Consider the following 2,648-nt stretch of genomic DNA (forward strand, 5'->3'; position numbering starts at 1 on the left):
CTCTGTGTCTATTTCATTTTTCAACTTGCCATCTAAATTTGTAGTTCTCTGTAGAAAAGAAAGTACGTTCCCAGAGCTCAAGGTGTCTTCAAATCTTTGTCAGATCAAAGGTCTAAAACAGCTAATTTCTACATTTGAGGAGCTGGAACCACAAACTTTTGCTCGATGAATGACACTGCTGCCAAGTACCTGAGCAATAATTGACTGATCAACCCCATTGTTTCTCCAGTATTCACTTTTGTAGTTTTCTTTAGGAGCCCTGACAGAGAAGTGACACCTCTCAGCAGTGACGACAAATTCAGAGGGAAGTTTTACTTCAGTTATACAAAACACATAAATCTGCTCAGTGCTGTTGCCTGCAGCCGTCTCTGAATGAGGTCATGTCCCTTGAGTAATTAAGACATCATTAAGAAAATGAATAAAACATCAACCAATAAGAAGTAATTCCTCTGGGTGGCTTGATTGTTAAATACCCCTCTTTGGGAGTACCCCGGAGTCAGTGGGTATCCGTGAAGCATCTTTTCCAACAGAAATGGGCAAGCAAAAAAAAAAAAAATTTCCATTCAGAGGAACAGTGGTTTATACTGTCACCTCACAGCCCTTTTACCCACCCTATTCTGCCTCTGATTGGTTGCCTTTATTGGTTGGGTTGGTTAGGTTTATAGCACGGTCATACATACACGAACGACCGTTGCCCGCGGTTGCAGTGGTCTGCAGGATGTGAGGCACATGGAACAGTTTGGTTGCGGACAGTAACCTCTTTAACTTTAAATACCTTTAAATGCACAAGAGCATACAAACACTGAAGGAAAGCCTTCATTTGCCTGTAGTTGCACATGAGTGACCGCGCACATAGAATATCGGGGTAAGCCAATAAGAGGCAGAGTAGGGCAGATCTTATTAAGGAAAGCAGTGGGATTTATAATAATGCTTCAGGGATACACTCAACTCTGATCCCCAGGGACCATGAATAGGAATACGTATATCCGATGGATGGATGTAACCAGTATAAGATGAGTAGACGATGTCTTGTCTTGAAACCATGTTTGCGTTATATTGAGCTCAAGGAAGACTGCTCAAGAAAAGAGATTATCATAAATGCTATCACACCTGTGGGCTTGTTTACTGCACAAACACGCACACATACAGACAGAGGGATGCATCACACATACCAACGGATGATTAATCTCACTTTATTGATGTGTCCTATAATGAGCTTTTTCAATCTCCCTCCCTCCCTGGGGAACGCAGACTTGCATCAGCTAATTAATGAGCACACAGGGGGGAATTTAGGTCAGGGGAAGGGCCGATAGAAGAGAACAAGAGGGGAATAAAGTGGCAGCAGCTTCGATCGATACATCACAGAGAGGAAAGCGGAGGGCCAAAAAATGGGGTGAATGAGTTTGTGCTTCCAGGGTATTGGAGTCTTTTGACTGAAAAACGAGGTTGACAGTGAACAAGAGGTGCCACAGTGGTGGTGTGTTGGCGGACAATGACCCCACTCAGGGCTGAATTACTGCGACAGGCAGCGGGAGATTTGGACTGCCATTTATGCTAAAATAAGTGCAGGGGAAGGGGGAGACAAATGGAAGTCTCTGGCCTCAAACAGATGGACAGTTTGATTTATAGAGGTCATATGTAACGATCCACAGCCACATACATACATGCACTCTATCTCCCTCTTTCCATCCACACAGCGCTGCTCTTTCCCCTTCCTCCCCCTTCTTCGTCTCCCTCTCATTCTTCTTCCCCTGCCTGCAGGCTTTTGGAAAAATGGGGACAAAAAGGACTTAAACAGGTAAGTGGGTCACACTTTTCGTTGCCGTAGTGAAAGCACCTCTGTGACGTGTGAGAATAAAAATAGTGAGTGTCAACACACATCAAGGTCCCCATACAAAACTGTATTACAAAAAATGGAAATTTCTCAAATACATACCATTTACTTCAAAGTCATGAAGGTGATAGTATAATATGTAACATAGGAGTCAGTTCATCGTCTTACAGCTTTCCAACTGACAGAAGATTAACAATTTTGTCATTTAATTTTGTCTTTAAATCCATTTTAACAACTGAATAAATAGCCTTTTTTAGTGAGGTTAGCAGCATGACTTTAGAAATAGCAACGTCAGTCCATCCACTTTGGTCCAGACTGAAATATCGACACATTTTAATCATTGCCGCGCATTGCAAATGTTGTACAAACATCCTCGGGCTGCAACTAATGATTATTTTCTGTATTGATTAATCGGCCCATTATTTCCAGTTTAAACGATCACTTAATCGTTTACATGTCAAGATTGTGAAAATACTCATCACGCTTTCCAAGAACTCAAGCTGACCTCATCAAATTGCTTCTTTCGTCCAACCGACAGTCCAAAACCCAAAGACTCTTCATTCACTATCATAAATGACACACAAAAAAAGCAGCAAATCCTCACATTTAAGAAGCTGCAACCAGCAAATATTTGACATTTTTGCTTTAAGAATGGAGCTGACCTGAGGAATAATATTTCTGGTAGAAGCATTAGCATTTCCATCCCAAAGTAAAGAATTGGGAGGTAAAAGGCAGCTTTTTTCGGAGAAGGATATAGCCCCAACAAAATGTATCGTGATTGTGGGTTGGTATTCTCCACGAAAGTACGAGAATC

This window comes from Pagrus pagrus (genome assembly GCF_965226575.1).
Source record: "Pagrus pagrus genome assembly, chromosome: 19".
Lineage (NCBI taxonomy): Eukaryota > Metazoa > Chordata > Actinopteri > Spariformes > Sparidae > Pagrus > Pagrus pagrus.